The 20,411-nt window shown below is 40.3% G+C and overlaps 1 long non-coding RNA gene across 1 annotated transcript in view; it reads right to left on the bottom strand.

The window, feature by feature from the left end:
- The window catches only part of LOC126952250 (uncharacterized), a 39,289-nt gene extending 19,997 nt beyond the window's left edge, over positions 1-19,292 (bottom strand). Inside the window, exons 1-2 of the long non-coding RNA XR_007724827.1 lie at positions 19,154-19,292; positions 14,107-14,277 (exon numbers count right to left, since the gene is read on the bottom strand). This is a non-coding gene — a long non-coding RNA (uncharacterized LOC126952250). The remainder of the gene's footprint in view (positions 1-14,106; positions 14,278-19,153) is intronic.
- Between the last annotated feature and the right edge of the window lie 1,119 nt (positions 19,293-20,411).

Raw genomic sequence — 20,411 nt, forward strand, 5'->3', positions numbered from 1 at the left:
AGTGGTCGGTGGCCTCAATTCTCTTCTTGATTCTCTGTAGTCTTTAAAGACATCAATAAATAGATATATTTTTATTTTCATATAGCTGAGTTCCACCTAAAAGAAATATTTAAAAATCCCATGGAGATAAGCCTGAGTTTGGTTATTTGGAATCTTATTTAATACATTGCTCTTTTACTTGGTAGTTTATCAATTCCTGTCAAATTACTGCATAACATTTCAACATCTATGATTCCTTAAAAAATAAATCACAGGCTGGGAGCAGTGACTCTTGCCTGTAATTCTAATACTTCAGGAGGCCGAGGTGGGCAGATCACTTGAGCCTGGGAGTTTAAGACCAGCCTGGCAACATGGTGAGACCCCATCTCTGTGGAAAAAAAAAAAAAAGTTGCTAGACATGGTGGTATGACCTGTAGTCCCAGCTTCCCGGGAGGCCGAGGCAGGAGGATCACCATCTGAGCCTGAAAACTTGAGGCTGCAGTGAGCCATGATTGTGCCACTGCACTTCAGCCTGGGCAACAGAATGAGATTCTGTCTAAATAAATAAGTAAATAAATAAATCAGGGATTCCCGGGCAAGATGGCCAAATAGGAAGAGCTCCAGTCTGCAGCTCCCAAAGAGACCAATGCAGAAGGCAGGTGATTTCTGCATTTCCAACTGAGGTACCCAGCTCATCTCATTGGGACTGGTTAGACAGTGGGTGCAGCCCACAGAAGGCAAGCAGAAGCAGGGTGCGCATCGCCTCACCCAGGAAGTGCAAGGGGTTGGGGAACTCCCTCCCCAACCCAAGGGAAGCCATGAGGGACTGTGCCATGAGGAATGGTGCAACCCGGCCCAGTTACTATGCTTTTCCCACGATCTTTGAAACCCACAGACCAGGAGATTCCCTCGGGTACCTACACCACCAGGGTCCTGGGTTTCAAGCACAAAACTGGGTGACAGTTTGGGCAGACACTGAGTTAGCTGCAGTTGTTTTTTTTTTTTTTTTTTTTTTTTTTTACATATCCCAGTGGCACCTGGAACACCAGCGAGACAGAGCCATTCACTCCCCTGGAAAGGAGCCTGAAACCAGGGATCCAAGTGGTCTGACTCAGCAGATCTGACCCCACGGAGCCCAGCAAGTTAAGATCCACTGGCTTGAAATTCTCACTGCCAGCACAGCAGTCTGAAGTCAACCTGGAACACTCAAGATTGGTGGGGAGAGGGAAATTCATCATTACTGAGGCTTGAATAGGCAGTTTTCCCCTCACAGTGTAAACAAAGCCACCAGGAAATTTGGACTGAGCCCACTGCAGCGCCACAAAGTTGCTGTAGCCAGACTGCCTCTCCAGATTCCACCTCTCTGGGCAGGACATCTCTGAAAGAAAGGCAGCAGCCCCAGCCAGGGGCTTATAGATAAAACTCCCATCTCCCTGGGACAGAGCACCTGGGGGAAGGGGTAACTGTGCGTGCAGCTTCAGCAGACTTAAACATTCCTGCCTGCTGGCTCTGAAGAGAGCAGTGGATCTCCCAGCACAGGGCTCGAGCTCTGCTAAGAGACAGACTGCCTCCTCAAGTGGGTCCCTGACCCCTGTGCCTCCTGATGGGGAGACACGTCCCATGGGGGGTCGACAGACATGTCATACAGGAGAGTTCCCACTGGCATCTGGCAGGACCAAGTTTCCAGACAAAGGAACAGGCAGCAATCTTTGCTGTTCTGCAGGCTCTGCTGGTGATACCCAGGCAAATAGGGTCTGGAGTGGACACCCAGCAATCTCCAGCAGACCTACAGAAGAGCGGCCTGACTGTTGGAAGGAAAACTAACAAACAGAAAGCAATAGCATCAACATCAACAAAAAGGACGACCACACAAAGACTCCATCCGAATGTCACCAACAGCAAAGACCAAAGGTAAATAAATCCATGAAGATGAGGAAAAACCAGTGCAAAAAGCCTGAGAATACCAAAAACCAGAATGCCTCTTCTCCAAAGGATCACAACTCCTCGCCAGCAAGGGAACAAAACTGGATGGAGAATGAGTTTGATGAATTGATAGAAGTAGGCTTCAGAAGGTGGGTAATAACAAACTGCTCTAAGCTAAAGGAGTATGTTCTCATCCAATGCAAGGAAGCTAAGAACCTTGATAAAAGGCTAGAGTGGTTGCTAACTAGAATAAACAGTTTAGAGAAAAATATAAATGACCTGATGGAGCTGAAAAACACAGCACAAGAACTTCATGAAGCATACACAAGTATCAATAGTCAAATCAATCAAACAGAAGAAGGGATATCAGAGACTGAAGATCAACTTAATGAAATAAACCATGAAGACAAGATTAGAGAAAAAAGAATGAAAAGGAACAAACAAAGCCTCCAAGAAATATAGGACTATGTGAAAAGACTAAACCTATGTTTGACTGGTATACCTGAAAATGATGGGGAGAATGGAACCAAGCTGGAAAACACTCTTCAGGGTATTACCCAGGAGAACTTCCCCAACCTAGCAAGACAGGCCAACATTCAAATTCAGGAAATACAGAGAACACCACAAAGATACTCCTCAAGAAGAGCAACCCCAAGACACATAATTGTCAGATTCACCAAGGTTGAAATGAAGGAAAAAATGTTGAGGTCAACCAGAGAGGAAAATCAGGTTACCCACAAAGGGAAGTCCATTAGACTAACAGCGGATCTCTCTGCAGGAACCCTGCAAGCCAGAAAAGAGTGGTGGCCAATATTCAAAATTCTTAAAGAAAAGAATTTTCAAATTTTCAACCCAGAATTTTATATCTAGCCAAATTAAGTTTCATAAGTGAAAGAGAAATAAAATTATTTACAGATAAGCAAATGCTGACTGATTTTGTCAGTACCAGGCCTGCCTTACAAGAGCTCCTGAAGGAAGCTCTAAATACGAAAAGGAAAAAGTGGTACCAGCCACTGCAAAACAAACCAAAATGTAGAGACCATTGACACTATGAAAAAACTGCATCAACTATTGGGCAAAGTCACCAGCTAGCATCATAATGACGGGATTAGATTCACACATAACAATATTAACCTTAAATGTAAATGGGCTAAATGCCCAATTTAAAAGGCACAGACTGGCAAAATGGATAGAGTCAAGACCCATCTGTGTGCTATATTCAGGTGCTATATTCAGATGCTATATTCATCTCACGTGCAAAGACACTCATAGAATCAAAATAAAGAGACGGATGAAGATTTACCAAGCAAATGGAAAGCAGAAAAAAAGCAGGGGTTGCAATCCTGCTCTGATAAAACAGACTTTAGACCAACAAAGATCAAAACAGAAAAAGGGCATTACATAATAGTAAAGGGATCAATGCAACAAGAAGAACTAACTACCTTAAATATACATGCACCCAATACAGGAGCACCCAGATTCATAAAACAAGTTCTTAGAGACCTACAAAGAGACATAGACTCCCACACAATAATAGTGGGAGACTTTAACACCCCACTGTCAATATTAGACAGAACAACAAAACAGAAAATTAACAAGGATATTCAGGACTTGAACTCAACTCAAGCCGACCTAATAGACATCTACATCTACAGAACTCTCCACCCCAAATCAACAGAATATACATTCTTCTCAGCACCACATAGCACTTATTCTAAAATCAACCACATAATTGGAAGTAAAACACTCCTCAGCAAATGCAAAAGAATGGAAATCATAACAAACAGTCTCTCAGACTGCAGTGCAACCAAATTAAAACTCAAGATTAAGAAACTCACTCAGAACCACACAACTACATGGAAACTGAACAACCTGCTTCTGAATGACTAGTGGGTAAATAACAAAATTAAGGCAGAATTAAATAAGTTCTTTGAAACCAATAAGAACAAAGACACAGCGTACCAGGATCTCTGGGACACACCTAAGGCAGTGTTTAGAGGAAAATTTATAGCACTAAATGCCCATATCAGAGAGCTGGAAAGATCTAAAATAGACACCCTAACATCACAATTAAAAGAACTAGAGAAGCAAGAGCAAACAAAATCAAAAGCTAGCAGAAGACAAGAAATCAGAGCAGAATTGAAGAAGAGACGGACATGAAAAACCCTTCAAAAAATCAATGAATCCAGGAGGTGATTTTTTGAAAAGATTAACAAAATAGATAGACCGCTAGTCAGACTAATAAAGAAGAAAAGATAGAAGAATCAAATAGACATAATAAAAAATAATAGAGGGGATATCACCACTGATCCCACAGAAATACAAACTATCATCAGAGAATACTATAAACACCTCTATGCAAATAAACTAGAAAATCTAGAAGAAATGGATAAATTCCCGGACATATACACCCTCCCCCAAGACTAAACCGGGAAGAAGTCAAATCTCTGAATAGACCAATAATAAGTTCTGAAATTGAGGCAGTAGTTAATAGCCTACCAACCAAAAAACAAACCCCAGGACCAGATGGCTTCACAGCCAATTTCTACCAGAGGTATAAAGAGGAGCTGGTACCATTTCTTCTGAAATTATTACAAATGGTGGAAAAAGAAAGACCCCTCCCTAACTCATTTTATGAGGCCAGCATCATCCTGATACCAAAACCTGGCAAAGATACAACAACAACAACCTTTTAGGCCAATATCCCTGTGAACATCAACTTGAAAATCCTCAATTCAGTTACTGGCAAACTGAATTCAGCAGCCCATTAAAAAGTTTATCCACCATGATCAAATCGGCTTCATCCCTGGGATGCAAGACTAGTTCAACACATGCAAATCAATAAACGTAATCCATCATGTAAACAGAACCAATGAGAAAAACCACATGATTATCTCAATAGATGCAGAAAGGGCCTTTGATAAAATTCAATACCCCTTCATGCTAAAAAACACTCAATAAACTAGGTATTGATAGAACATATCTCAAAATAATAACAGCTATTTATCACAAACCCACAGCTGATATCATATCTAGCCAGGGGATCATATGTGCACCAATCAGCACTCTGTGTCTAGCTCAGGGTTTGTAAATACACCAATCAGCACTCTGTGTCTAGCCCAAGGTTTGTAAATACACCAATTGGTACTCTGTATCTAGCTAACTCTGTATCTAGCTAACTAGCACTCTGTGACTCTGTGTCTAGCTCAAGGATTGTAAATGCACCAATCAGCACTCTGTCAAAACGGACCAATCAGCTCTCTGTAAAATAGACCAATCAGCTCTCTGTAAAATGGACCAATCAGTAGGATGTGGGTGGGGTCAGATAAGGGAATAAAAGCAGGCTGCCCAAGCCAGCAGTGGCAACCCGCTCTGGTCCCTGTCCACACTGTGGAAGCTTTGTTCTTTTGCTCTTTGCAATAAATCTTGCTGCTGCTCACTCTTTAGGTCCACGCTGCCGTTATGAGCTGTAACACTCACCGCGAAGGTCTGCAGCTTCACTCCTGACAGCGAGACCACGAACCCACCAGAAGGAAGAAGCTCCAGACACATCTGAACATCTGAAGGAACAAACTCCGGACACACCATCTTTAAGAACTGTAACACTCACCGCGAGGGTCTGCAGCTTCATTCTTGAAGTCAGTGAGACCAAGAACCCACCAATTCCAGACACATTTTGGTGACCCAGATGGGACTATCGGCTATCGCCACACGGTAAGACTTTCGCCTATCGTCAAGCAGTGGGACATCGACTATCGCTGAGTGGTGAGCACCAATGGACCCCTTTCGCTTGCTATTCTGTCCTATTTTTCCTTAGTAATCGGGGGCTAAATACTGGGCACCTGTCAGCCAGTTAAAAGCGACTAGCGTAGCCACCGGACTTAAGACACGGGTGTCAGGCTTTCTGGGAAAGGGCTCTCTAACAACCCCCGACTCTTTGGAGTTGGGAGTGTTGGTTTGCCTAGAACCAGCTTCCACTTTTCCTGTACTTCTGGGCTGAGCTGAGGGTCGACTGAGAGGAAAGCCATGCAGCTCCAGGGTCCCGATAACAAGTTGGTTGACCCTGTGGCCATGAGCGGAACTCTCAAAGACATGTCGCCCAAACAAGACTCACCCATCTATTCTATCTACCCTGACCCTTGCCACCTGGGTCCTAATAGGCCTGCCAGACAAACTTCTTCTTGCCTCTCTTCTCCGAGGTTAGTCCTGCTTCTAAAAATCTCTGGTGCTTTTCTAGTTTCTCCTATAAGAATGACTTCTAGTATGAACTCCAGGACTCTGTTACCTTCTTTAGGCACCCAAGCTCACCAATCAGAAAAACATAATTTTTGCCCAAATCCCTGTTGTAGGTAGGACTATCTGGAATTTTAGGGTCCCTCCTCAGACTAATAGGCCTAACAAAAGCTATTCCTGAAGCTAGGATATGGGGAGCCTCAGCAATTGTATCCTTCCTATTCATATAAGTGAGGACAAAAGGTGTCACTATTCCAACCCTGGAGATCCCTTCCCTCCCTCAGGGTATGGCCCTCCACTTCATTTTTGGGGCATAACATCTTTATAGGATGGGGATAAAGCCCCAATCCTAACAGGAGAATGCTTAGGACTCTAACAGGTACAAGTTTTTGGGAATGCGTCAGTAAGGGCCACTAAATCCGATTTTTCTTGGTCCGGTCCACCATGTGGTCTGGGTGGACAGGCAAGGGTGCAGGCTTTCAAGAATGCGTCAGTAAGGGCCACTAAATCCGACCTTCCTCGGTCCTCCATGTGGTCTGGGGGAAAAGCTAGTGTTTCTGCTGCTGCATCGGTGAGCACAACTATTCTGATCAGCAGGGTCCAGGGACCATTGCGGGTTCTTGGCTGGGGGAGAAACAAAACAAACCAAAACCGGGCTTCATTCTTGAAGTCAGTGAGACCAAGAACCCACCAATTCCGGACGCAGTACTAGTACCAAAACAGATATATAGACCAATGGAACAGAACAGAGGCATCAGAAATAACACCACACATCTACAACCATCTGATCTTTGACAAACATGAAAAAAACAAGCAATGGGGAAAAGATTCCCTATTTAATAAATGGTGTTGGGAAAACTGGTTAGCATATGCAGAAAACTGAAACTGGACCACTTCCTTACACCTTATACAAAAATTAACTGAAGATGGATTGAAGATTTAAATGTAAGACCTAAAACCATAAAAAGAAAAACCCTAGAAAAAAACCTAGGCCATAGGCATGGGCAAAGACTTCACGAATAAACATCAAAAGCAATGGCAACAAAAGGCAAAATTGACAAATGGGATCTAATTAAACTAAAGATCTTCTGCACAGCAAAAGAAACTATCATCAGAGTGAACAGACAACCTACAGAATGGGAGAAGATTTTTGCAATCTATCCATCTGACAAAGGGCCAATATCCAGGATCCACAAGGAACTTAAACAAATTCACAAGAAAAAAAAACAAACAACCCAAAAAGTGGACAAAGGATATAAACAGATGTTTTTCAAAAGAAGACATTTATGCAGCCAACAAACATATGGAAAAAAACTCATCATCACTGGTCATTAGAGACATGCAAATCAACACTACAATGAGATACCATCCCATACCAGTTAGAATGGCGATCATTAAAAAGTCAGGAAATAATAGATGCTGGAGAAGATATGGAGAAATAGGAACGCTTTTACACTGTTGGTGGGAGTGTAAATTAGTTCAACCATTGTGGAACACAGTGTGGTGATTCCTCAGGGATCTAGAATTAGAAATGCCATTTGACCCAGCAATCCCATTACTGGGTATATACCCAAAGAATTATAAATCATTCTACTATAAAGACATATGCACACATATGTTTACTGCAGTACTATTAGCAGTAGCAAAGACTTGGAACCAACCCAAATGCTCATCAATGTTAGATTGGCTAAAGAAAATGTGGCATGTATACACCATGGAATACTATGCAGCCATGAAAAAGAATAGTTTATGTCCTTTGCAGGGACATGGATGAAGCTGGAAACCATCATTCTCAGCAAACTAACACAGGAACAGAAAATCAAACACTGCATGTTCTCACTTACATGTGGGAATTGAACAATGAGAACATATGGGCACAGGGAGGGGACTATCACACACGGGGGCCTGTCAGGGGTTGGGGGGCAAGGGGAAGGATAGCATTAGGAGAAATACCTAATGTAGATAACCATTTGATGGGTGCAGCAAACCACCATGGCACATGTATACCTATGTAACAAACCTGCACGTTCTACACATCTATCCCAGAACTTAAAGTATAATTTTTAAAAAAAGAAAAGAAAAATAAAATAAAAATAAAATAAATCACAAAAGCTGCCACAGTGGCTCCTGCCTGTAATCCCAACACTCTGGGAAGCTGAGGTGGGAGTTTTGCCAGGAGTTTGAGACCAGCCTAGGCAAATATAGCGAGACCTGTTCTCTACAAAACATTTTTTTATATTAACCAGGCATGGTGATCCATGCCGCCTGTAGTCCCAACTACTTGTGAGTCTAAGGCAGGAGGATTCCTTGAGCCCACAAGTTTGAGGTTGCAGTGAGCTCTTATCAAACCATTGCACTTCAGAGCAACGGAGCAAGTTCCTGTCTCTAATAAATAAATAAATAAAATCACAACATTATAGAACTAAAATGACCTATAATTATAGACTCGCAGACTCTCAGAACTCAAAATAACACTAGAGATCATCTATACTACCAGGGATGTTAAGGGACTTAGGAAAGGTTACACAGCACAACCAACATATCATACCACCTAACACATCACACCACACAACACAACACACCTGCCAACTGCAATGTGGGAATTTAGGATGGATCACAAAAAAATATATTATTGTAACAACTGAAAAAAATTAAATATGGAATGTCTACTACATGATATTACATCATTATGATTAATTTCTTAAGTATAGTAAAGTATTTCCATCATATTTATTCTTAGATGATGCATTTTCAACTATATGGGACTTTACAACTCATTACTAATTTTCACACGGCACAGCACATGTATATGTATGTATTAATATATTGCAAGGGAGACATGAAAATATGACAAGACATGAGCAATTTTTTTTAGATGGAAGACATATGGATATTCAAATTTTCTATATGTTTGAAGATACACACTAGCACTGTACTTCTCTAAAAGCCACAATAACTCTCACAAAGATTGTACAAGGGGCTTTGTTTTGAACCTAATTGACTCTTTTTAAACATACAGTTCTTAATGAAGTTTTTCTGTTTTTCTAGAGTACAACAGATTAGAAGCAGAAAAATAAGAAGAGATAAACGGATGTTGGAGACAATCACAATTCATTCAACGAACAAGTATAAAATGTCTACTGGACTGGGGAAGCATCAACAGCCAAAATATGATCCTAGCCTTGAAGGAGCCCACAGTGCAGCTGGTGGCAGAGACACCCAAACAACCACAATGATAACTAAACACCTAATTGAGAGACAGAAGAATAAGCAGTAGATACAACTGTATTAACATCTAACGCAATAAAGCTTACAGGGATGATCCTAAGTCATAAGGAAAAGGTCAAGTTTTGTTTCATAAACTTTTGGAAAGTTAAGGAAATAAACATATTTTATAAGTATTAGGTAAAATGTTGTGATATCTAAAAGTTTAAAGCTTACAGAGAAATGTTTTCACATATTAAAAAACGTATCTGGATAGGAATACTCAATATTGTTAAAATGTTAGTTCTTCCTAACATAAATTCAGCACAATCCCAATCAAAATCCCAACAACTGATTTTGTGTATTGACAAACATGTAAACTAAAGTTTAAATGAAAAGACAAAAGACTACAAAAGCCAATACTGAAAAAGAGCAAAGTTGGAGGGCTGACATTACCTGACTCTGTGACTTACTGTAAAGCTACAATAATCAAAACAGTGTGGTATTTGTATAAGAACAGACAAATAGATCATGGGAACAGAACAGAGACCCCAAAAATAGACCCACCCAAATATAGTCAACTGATATTAAACTAAATAGCAAAAGATAATTCAATGGAGAAAGGATAGTCTTTTCAATAAATGGTGCTGTAACAACTGGACATCCACATGTATAAAAAAAAATGAAGCCAGACAAAGACCTTACACCCTCACAAAAATTAACTCAGAATGGATCATAGAGCTAAATGTAAAATGCAAAACTATAAAACTCCTAGAAATAAAAATTGGAGAAAATCTAGATGACATTTTGTATGGTAATAATTTTTTAGATACAACACCAAAAGCATAATCAATGAAATAAAAAATTGGTAAGTTGGGCTTCATGAAGATTAAAAACTCTGCTCTACAAAAGAAACTATTGAGAGAATGAAAAGCAAGCCACAGATTGAGAGAAAATATTTGCAAAACATATCCAATAAGAGACTTGTATTCAAAATCCACAAAGAACTCAATACTCAATAAGAAAACAAACAACTTAATTACAAAATGGTCAAAATATCTGAACAGACACCTCACTAAAAAAAAGACATACAGATGGTAAATAAATATATGCAAAGATATTCAACATATGTTACTAGGGAATTGTAAATTAAAATAATAGTGGGATAGGCCGGGCGCAGTGGCTCACTCCTGTAACCCCAGCACTTTGGGAGGCCGAGATGGGTAGATCATGAGGTCAGGAGTTCAAGAGCAGGCTGGCCAAGATGGTGAAACCCCGTCTCCACAAAAATTAGCTGGGCGCAGTGGCAGGCGCCTGTAATCCCAACTACTCGTGGGGCTGAGGCAGAAGAATCTAGAACTCGGGAGGCGGAGGTTGCAGTGAGCCAAGATCACACCACTGCACTCCAGCCTGGGTGACAAAGTAAGATTCTGTCTCAAAAAGAAAAATAAAAATGTAAAATAAAAAATAACAGTGGGATACTACCACATACCTATTAGAATGGTGAAAACCCAAAAAAAACTAACAATATCAAATGCTGGCAAGGATGTGGAACAACATCTCATGCATTGATAGTGGGAATGCAAAATGGTACAGCCACTTCGGAAGATAGCTTCGCAGTTTCTTAACAAAGCTTAAACCTCATCTTATCAATACTATTCAGCAATTGCACAACTAGGTATTTACCCAAATAAGTTGAAAACTCAAGTCCACACAAAAACCTGCCCACAAATGTTTATAGTAGCTTTACTCATAATTGCAAAAAAACTGAAATCAACTAAGATGTCCTTCAAAAGGTAAATGGATAAACAAACTGTGGTATATCCATATAATGGAGTATTATTCAGCAGTAAAAGAAATGAGCTATCAAGCCACTTAAAGACATAAAGCAATCTTAAACTCATGTTGCCTAGTGAAAAGAAACCACCTGAAAAGGCTACCATACTATACATATACTATACTATATGATTCAACTATAGAAGATGTTGGGTTTCAATCAGGCTGGTGGGAAACATACTAAATATAGTTATAGTAATAGTCAAAAACTCTCAGGCCTTTAAAGATAGTTATAGTAATAGTCAAAAACTCTCAGGCCTTCCAAGAGAGTTTTTGACTATTACTATATCTTTAATATTTTTCCCACCAACCTGATGGAACCCCAACAAGAAGACACTCTGAAATAGCCAAAAGGATAGCGACAATGAAAAGACCAATAGTTGCCAAAAGTTTGGAACGGGGGAGTGAGTAAGAGATGAATAGGTGGAGCACAGGGGATTCTGAGGGCACTGGAACTATTCTGTAGGGCACTGTAATGGTGGATACAGAGCATTATACATTTGTCAAAACCCATAGAATATACAGCACAAAGAGTGAACCCTAAACTCTGAACTTCATTTAATAATAAGGTATCAGTATCAGTTCAAAACTAACAAGTGTTAGTGTACAACAGTAACAAGTGTACCCAGGGAAACTGAGACGTAGGTGAGAGGAAATATGTGGGAACTCTCTGTGCTATCTGCTCAAATTCCTGTAAACCTAAAACTGCTCTAAACAAATAACGTATTAATTTTAAAACATTATCTTATGTATAATGCTCATTTTCCCCCAATGCCAAACAACAAGGTTCTATTGGAATAAGCAGCTGTTGCTCACTGTTAAGTCTTTATCTACACTAAACTGGCATTTTATAAATTGTCAGTCACTTTCAGATACGCTCAAATAATGAGCACATAAATAATGGGTAGGCTCTGGGCAGGGTTTTTAAAAGTGTGGTCCTCAAACCACCTACACCAAAATCATTTGGATGCTTGTTAAAAATCATATCCCTACTAAATCAAAACCTCAAAAGGTGACCAATCTGCATTTTTAACAAGTTCCCTGGGGATCATGATGCACAATGCGTGTGAGAAGCACTGCATTAATAGCATATAAGGATACTTAAGGAATACTCCTTCTATTTTACTGCTTGTAAAAAGCAAACAATTAAAACATACCAGCTGCCCAGTAATTGAGAACAGGTTTTTCTTCATCTCTTTCACACAAAATGACAATCAGTGACTTATTTGGCAATTTCAGGAATCTCAGCCATAAGGACTAAATTCTCCAGAAGCCCTCTATTATCTCACACTATGTTAAAGAAATGCTGTTTTTTCAAGAAAGAAAGAACTAGATGGTGAAGATGAGAATAATGCTTATGGGCCTTTTGTATCTTTTTCATTGAAGTCTTATGAATCATACTTTTAATAAAAGATCAAAGAAGACATTTCTGATGCTTTATCATTTACTATTACCTAAATTGAATAAACATTTTTCAATAAAATTTTCACATGACATTGTCAATTCCTTTTTCCCCCTAAGAAAATTAATTTCTATGAAATCGTTTTGGTCTTGACCTTTTCAAGAAGATATAATTTTCCTGCATTTCTATCAAAGAAGGTCACAGTGTCAGAACACAGGGCAGCCTCACAGCAATGCCCTAGAACAATCACAGAATGGACCTGATCAATCCCAGTTATCATCATTTCTTTCAGACTCTCCACCTTGTCCTTTTGTGATCGTGGCAATTTAACTTTAAGCTATATGGTATTGTTATTAGCTCAATTTATCTCACGGTCAAACTTCAAGCAAACTTTACTATTCAGTACATAGCAGACATGTGTCTTTCAAATTGTTGCCTCATATTCCTGCCTCCTTTCCCTCCAACCATCACATTTATAGGCCTTCCTTAGTGAAAATGATCTAGTATTCATCACTTATACTATAATCTAAGGCAGTGCTGTTCACATTTGAGTGTGCATCAGAATCGCCTGGAGGGCTTGTTAAACCGCAGATTGCTAGGCCCACCTCCAGAGTTTCTGATTCAATGGGTCTGGCATGGGGCCTAAGAATTTGCATTTCTAATGTGTTCCCAGATGATGATGATGATGGTGGTCCAGGGACCACACTTTAAGAACCACTGATATAGGTAATTTGCCACCTTTCTTCTGATACTTGTTCCAGATAATGTTGTGTGTTGTAATTTACATAAATTGCTCCATGACTCATCAGAGTGAAAATCCTAATTATTAATAACAACCTCTAGACAGTGTATTATAAACTATGCAAACTGACAACTGATGCAAATTGACAACTCCTTTTGACAGCAGCAGGGCCACCGCACAATTTATTTTCTATTTTCCCAGAGAAGACTATGGAACAAAAATTTCAAGTGAGCATGTGAGAACCCTAGCCTTTTACTAACCAAATCTTAACCAGTTGAGTCACTCATCTGTCTCTGGCTTAAGCACTTCGACTCAATTTCTACTTGCCTGACTTGTCGTCTCAGCTGATCTGTTGGACTTGGCCCCAGTCCATGAAGACCTGCCTCTTTCCACCATGAGCCTGCCCTCACTACCACCCTGCAGAAGCTGACCTGCCTTTCTAGGGTCGAGTCATGGGTCGTCTCCATCTTGGCTCCCTGAGGATGAGGCGCTCCTGCCTAACTTCTTCCAGGGCTCCCAGACTTCTCTTCTTCTTGGCTGCCTCCTCTTGTGTGTTCTGGAGAAGAATGTACACTCTCTTTCAAAGGGAATTAAAAGAATGCCAGAGCTGAGGGGGGCAAGGGCCACATTGGGAACTGAGTACTAGAAAGTTCCCCCTCGGCGGATGGCAGGAAAAAGGGAGCGTTCACACACAGGGGTATACTGTCGAAGAAATGCCAAGTCCTGCTTTCTTTGATTCTCTCTGAGTGTTTCTTCAAGTAAGGTGTCCAGCAGAATGGCTTCTTACCTTCGTATAAGAACGGCACACTCTGCTGAAAGATGTTGCGCCAGGAAGATGAAGATAAAAATCCAGAGGAAACCAAGCAACAAGAAAGCCAGGCGGCTTCACCAGCAGAGGGCACCAGACCACCAGCGGCGCCTCACAGGAAGTCCGGGTCTGTTGTAACCACTGGTAACTCTGGGGACAATGAAGGGAGGGGATACTGGATTATTATTATTATTCCCGTGTTATTAAACTTCATGGCCAGAATACTAACAAGCATTATATAAGAAAAGAGCACAGGACTTGGAGTCTGAAAAGCCAGATTCTAGCATTTTGTAGCTTTTTGACTTGGCCAAACACCCAGAGCCTCCATTTATTTTCTTACCTATGAAATGGAAGGAAAAAATAATAATCACAGCAATGGTATGTGGCTTATCAACTTCAAGGTTTGCTATGGAGGCTGATAAATAAAAGGGAAAAAAAAATCTATAAGCACAAACCTTAGTTATTTCTGGGGATGTGAACTCAAAAGAAAGTATATTAATCTTAAAGAGCAACTCACTCCTCATGCCACAGAATCCGGATGCCCAAGAATTATTTAACCTTATCACCTACTTCGGAAAGATACTTATGTTCCAGCCTGCACAGATAGTGGGGATTTATGGATTAGGGAGTCCATTCAGAGAAGCACCAAATCCCACTGGGTAATTAATGGTACATACCATTCCACCCCAATCTCCGGTACTTAGTGAGACTGGTAACAGAGAAGCCAGGACCCACAGTGTGGAGAATGCAGGGGGAAAGATCTAATAGTAAAACCAAATCCAGGCTGTCCTTCTAAAACAATTACTGGAAAATTGCAGAACCAGTCTGCCCCAGGGAACCTCAGGGAAAATATTACTTTGATTGTGTGATTGCATCTTTCACAGAGCATGCAAGAGCATTGCCAGACACTGCAAGGTAGAAGCTAAGAGCTCCAGTAGTTATATTATGCCTTTGTGGAATTGCTATGCTTAGCTTTTGTTGAAAGCAGCACAAAATTAAAATGCCAAAGTTAAAAATCACAAATTCTGAACTCAACTACAGGACAGAGTTCCAGGTGATTTCATTCTATTTTCATGTGATGGACTATTAATTGCAATCACTGCATAGAATTTTTATTTAGGATAGCTAAGGTTTCTCTTGCCTCCAAGCCCCAACCAACGTAGTCCTCTCTGCTGGGGAAATTTCTCTAACCAATCTTCCTGTCATTTGCCTCATGGGCTCGTTCAAATTGACACCTGAGAGTTAATTTACACCTTCTTATTTTACAAAAACAATCTAGAAGAAGGTACCTAGCGATCTATCTCATTTGAATTAAAACACTAAATTCCAGTTTTCAGTCTTATATGGGTTATATAAATGGGAACCCTTGGGGAGAAGCCCAGATGAACTAGGAAAATTTTTCTGTCCTTTCAATTATTTTTGCAACACATCTGTGCTGGTTACTTTTAAATCTACCACTATCTCTTCCTTAAAATCCAGCTAACAAACAAATCGTTATAACTAGTGCCTTTTTAGAGAAGGAAAACATGTCACCTCTCAGTTCTGCTATAAGGAAGTCATTAATGTAGGTTACTGAATTAGAACAATCTCTGGAGCAGTCATGTCTTTTCTGGTCCTTAGGAATGGGTCTAGGGAACTCTTTAAATTGTAACCATTATGTATTGCAATTTTTTAAAGCTACCATGTATTTATTTTAAGATCAATATAGCTTTATTTTGGATATACATAGTAGTGTGCCATTCACTGACATTGCTTGTTCCCTCCCTTCTGGAGATACAGTAGTACCATGCCTGCCCCTGTGAAGTTAGGTGGGGCCAAGTGAAATGCTCTGGACAAGGACATGAGAGAGGAAGTCCATGTGTCACTTCCCGTCAGAAGCCTTGAAGAGCCCATGCCTGATTGACCCTGTTCCCTCACCCTGTCACAGGGTCCAGCAATGTACCATATGTTGGAGGCTCCAACAGCCTGATCCTAGGGAAATCCTGAATCAGAGACACTTCCAAGTTGGACATGTAGTTTGGACACATGACAGGCAATAAGTCTCTGCTATCTCAAACCACTGAGATAGGAGGGTTGCTTATACCACAGCATAATCCAGCCTACCCTGACTGATATCACATCAGAAAGTCTTGCTCAACAATGCTCCATGACACAGACCTCTGTAACTCGTAGAGGTCAGGGAAGAGGTCAAGGGGCAGAGCTGTAAAGGGATATATGACCTAAATCATAGGTCAAAAGGGATATAGTTTTTGAAATATGATGGGAAATTGTAGAAAGAGACAGGCTTTCAGAGTCAACACAGCCCAGCATTCAAAATTTGGCTCTGAAACCACCCTTAATTACACAGACAAGTTCCTTAAACTCTCTCAATCTCAGTTTCCTTCACCATAGAATAGGAATAATAATACCTTTCTTAAATGAGCACCTACAAGCAAAATACCTTTCACATAATTTCTCAAACTGTAGCTGTTATTTTTATCATCCATTCTTATAGAAGAGAATCTGACAATGGGCAGCGCAAAGCAGAATAAACATTTTCACTTGTTCATCTTTGAAAAATGTTATGGTAAGCCTTGCCACTTATATTTTTTGATTAAACAACAAGCCCTGGTACAGGAAATACAGATTTTATTAATAGCAGTACTGGCATCTTACGAATGCAGAAAGTAACAAATATATAGATGTTAAGTACACAGAAAGTCAATGGTAGAGAGGGATTTATTTATTTACTCAATTTATGAAATCGTGACCTTGAAACTCTTATGCAAAAAAAAAGCCATTAATCCCAATTTGTAAACTACATGAAACTAGCAACAGGAGTGGTAATATAGATAAAAGACAACACAAGAAGAATTAGAATCGCTTTTAAAGCAACATTTGTCTGCTCCTTTCTCATTAAGCCTGTTTTAAAAGGTGAGGCATATTCCTGACCCTAAGAATTAAAATTCCTCACCCCAATCAATCTGGTTTTGCACATTGAGATATATTGCCTTTCTCTACAAGCTCTAAAAGATTGTATAAACCCTGAGGTAAGCAGAGATGAATTTCTTAATAAAAATTCAATTTGTAGGGTTTAGATATTATTTACTTCTTGATTGTAGAGTAATTTGTGAGCCTCACCCAGTGTGGCTACATAACTTCTTCCTCTGGCAATGGGAGTGAAATTGATTGGATCTTTTCACAGAATAACATGAGTTGACCCAAATTTTCTTCTCTCAAGTCACACATATTACCCTGCTATTTACTTTCTGTCAAAATAATCCTAGCATGCCAGCCACCAGGCAAAACATAGATATTTATCTGAGAATTTTCATCTTTGCTTAGTAAATGATTCTGTTGGGTGACAGATTCCTCTGCTCACCAAATCTATTTTAAAAAAAAAAAAAAAAAAAAAAAAAAAAAGTAACTCAGGCTTGTCCATTTGTTTCACCTTTGTCAAAAATTTCCTGAAACAAGTCCTTGCTTTTCGTTTATGCTAAAGACTCCTTTCTTATTTTGCGCTTCCAGAGCTATTAGTTTTCTGCAGTCATCACTCAGGCCTTAATTACACTCTCAAAGTCATAAAACTTCCATACACCAGCCACACCACGTGCCTGCCTCCTGGTACATGGGCCAGTTGGAGGCCCCAGTTCTTTGGATTCAGCCACATTTCATGGAGCACTGGCAAGGCAAGATGGTCCATATGGACACTGCAGTGCAGGACTTTCAGACCCCAGAGAAAAATAAATCCCATTATGTTCTCCCTGACTTGATCCGCTCAGATCATAAATATATGGACAGAGCCCCTCTTTCCAGGGAGGAAGTCGTTGCTGGAATGGGAAGCTGAACACGTGAGGATCTGCAGTGGAATTCCCAGTGAGTTGTGCCTCCTGAATGACCTCTCTAGCCAACTGTTAATCATTCAGCCGAACTTCAGTTGGGGAAAAAGTAGTAATAAAATTAAACCACTCAAATCACATAGCACATTTTAGGATAATTTCAAGCAGAACCCACAAGCCCAATAACATGCAGAGGATATTTCAAAGTCGAAAAGCATATTTAATTCTCTCTGGGGCCAAGGCAGGGACACAGTAAAGGAGACATCTAACTGAAACTGCACAGAAGCCTCCAGTGCTTCAGGCTGGAAGTCACCAAACACGATATGGAAGCTGGCCGGGGAGTCTGCATTTCCTGTGGGCTACATGCTGGGAGACTGGTTGCAATTATCATTATTATTGATCAGAACTGAACCTCGGTTGATGGTGTATGAAGTAGTATAATGATGTGAGCTTTTGGTGTGCAAACATACACAGTTCATTGACTTTACTCGCAAATCTCCACACGGTGCTCATCAACAGGATAGAAGCTGCCCCAGAAAGGAGTATCCATCCAAAACAGTCAGTTACAAGATAAACCAAAAAGATTGTAGCCAGAGAAAGGAGTTCCAAAATGACAGATGTTTGTTACAAGTTCAGAAAAGCAGAGAAAATGAGAAACAGAAGCATAAAGCTGAGGTTCAAAAGGCTTCTCTCTCGAAGGCCTTTCCCACAAAGCAGCTGCTCAGAAAGAACAAATTGCCATGAAGGCAGCCTGTAAGAAGACAGCCAACAAGAAGGCTTTACTCAAAATGCTAAAGACCAGAGCCTCAGGCATTCTGGGTCCCAGCCTAGATTATAGGTCAGAGAGACCAGGCTGAGAAGCCTCTGGTAAGAAATAATAAAAGTTTTTGATAACATGCCATCCAGATAAAATCGTGCCTCCTCCTACTTTAGGACCAGCTGCACTCCAGAGCTATTTTTAAAAATAAACAAAAGCCTAACCCTGGATCGTTATTAAAGATTTCCATGAAGGGGGGGCTGGTTGGGCAGCAGCAGAGGTGTAAGTTACAATACACAACACACAGGAAAACTTTCTGAAATCCTCCTGACTTCTCTCTGCTCCCCCGCCCCTCCCACCCCAGAGTCCTCCCTCTTGGCGCAGCTGCACCTATTCTCATTCTCTGTCTCTGAAAATATTCTAGCATCACTTGGCTGGACGTCTCACTAACCTGTCAGCATCTGCCTTCAGACCTCACGTAGTTTCAGGCTGTTTCTTAAGTGCAATCACCAGTCTTCCGTGGCTTCTTCAGTTTTTGTCTTCAACCATTTCCCTAACTGGATACAGGCATTCTGCGAGGAAGAATCCCCACTCCTGACAAGACGGAAGAAAGGAAAAGTTTATACCAATTGCCCTTTGAATATTACTTTTCCTTTGTACACACACACAGACACACACACACACACGTGTACACCTACAGACACATACATCACAATAGGCTATATGAAGAAGACAAAGTCATTAAAGTATTCAGTTTGGACTGACACTCCTCGTGACAAGATTTATTCACTCCTGTGCTCTCATCAGAACTTTGGTTACTATTTGACAGTATTAGTTTCACATTGTTGCTGAGACAAATTAGACAAACTTAGTCAGTGGTTTAAGGCCACACAAATTTATTCTCTTACAGTTCTGAAGGTCAGAAGTCTGGAAAGAATTCTAGGCCTAAGATGAAGGGATTGGCAGAGTTTGTTCTTTCTGAAAGTTCCAGGAGAAAATCTGTTCCTTGTTTCTTCTAACTTCTAGAGGCTGTGGGCTTTTCCTGGCTGATGGGAAATTCCAGCCTCTTCTGATCTCTCATTTCAATCTCTTGCTTTTATGAACACATCTCCTATTATTCATTCTGATCTCCTGTCCCCCTCTTCTAAGAACCTTTGTGTTACATCAGACCCACCTAGATAATCCAGGATAAGATCCTTAAGATCTCAAGATTATTAATTTAATTGTATCTGCAAAGTCCCCTTTGTCTATAAGGTAACATTCACCAGTTCCAGGAACTAGAACATGGACATGACTGGGGGACAATTATTTCAGTTTACTACACTGGCTCTCACATGCCACAAACTTCATTTTAAAAATCGGTACAAATTCATGCAACACAATTGCAATGTGAAATTGCCAAACTTGCAAAAGGTGAATGAATTCATAAAGTTGACCAAAGTTATGGGTGAGAGCCACTGGAATTACGAGCAAAGCCATTGACAAATGAGCCTCCTGCAGAGACCGAACTCTTCAATCCAGCAAAGCCAGTGTTACTGAAATTCCTCCTGATGAAGAGAGACCCTTAGGAAAACTAATGAAGTGCTCAACTTTTTCCTTGTGATGCAAAAATGTGATATAAATATATATAATCATACAATTATCTTTGAAACATTTTATACCAAAAATGAATCAATCATGATTCATTCTCTGTTCACTCTAAACGTGTA

This window comes from Macaca thibetana, chromosome 4 (assembly GCF_024542745.1).
Source record: "Macaca thibetana thibetana isolate TM-01 chromosome 4, ASM2454274v1, whole genome shotgun sequence".
NCBI lineage: Eukaryota > Metazoa > Chordata > Mammalia > Primates > Cercopithecidae > Macaca > Macaca thibetana.